This window comes from Triticum dicoccoides, chromosome 5B (assembly GCF_002162155.2).
Source record: "Triticum dicoccoides isolate Atlit2015 ecotype Zavitan chromosome 5B, WEW_v2.0, whole genome shotgun sequence".
In the NCBI taxonomy this organism is placed as follows: Eukaryota; Viridiplantae; Streptophyta; class Magnoliopsida; order Poales; family Poaceae; genus Triticum; species Triticum dicoccoides.
In genome coordinates, this window is record NC_041389.1 from 2,372,748 (window position 1) to 2,373,318 (window position 571).

The window sequence follows — 571 nt, forward strand, 5'->3', positions numbered from 1 at the left end:
ACCGACACGTAAGCGCTCAGTGGGGTTAAACAACCATGGAAATCGCTTTGGGGCCTAGAACGGTGACTAATAGTCCACGAAATGGGTCAGAATCGACAAAAACCGCAAGTGTTGATGACTGACACGTAAACACACCCCGGGTTCATCAATCGTGGAAATCACTCTGGGACCCCAAAACCGTGAGTAATAGTCCATGAAACGGGCCAGAATCGTCCAAAGCTGCGAGTGTTGATGACCGACACGTAAGCGCACCTTGGGGGTCAAACACTATGGAAATAGGTTTGGGACCCCAAAACAGTGAGTAATAGTCCAGAAAACAGGCCAGAATCGACAAAAACGGCGAGTGTTGATGACCGACACGTAAGCGCACCTTGGGCTTCAAACACTATGGAAATTGCTTCGGGACCCCAAAACAGTGAGTAATAGTCCACAAAACGGTTCAGAATTGGCCAAAACCGTTTGTGTTGACGACAGACACTTAAACGCGCCCCGATGATCCTTAATCGTGGAAATCACTCTGGAACCCCAAAACAGTGGGCGGTAGTCCACGAAACGGATCAGAATTGGCCAA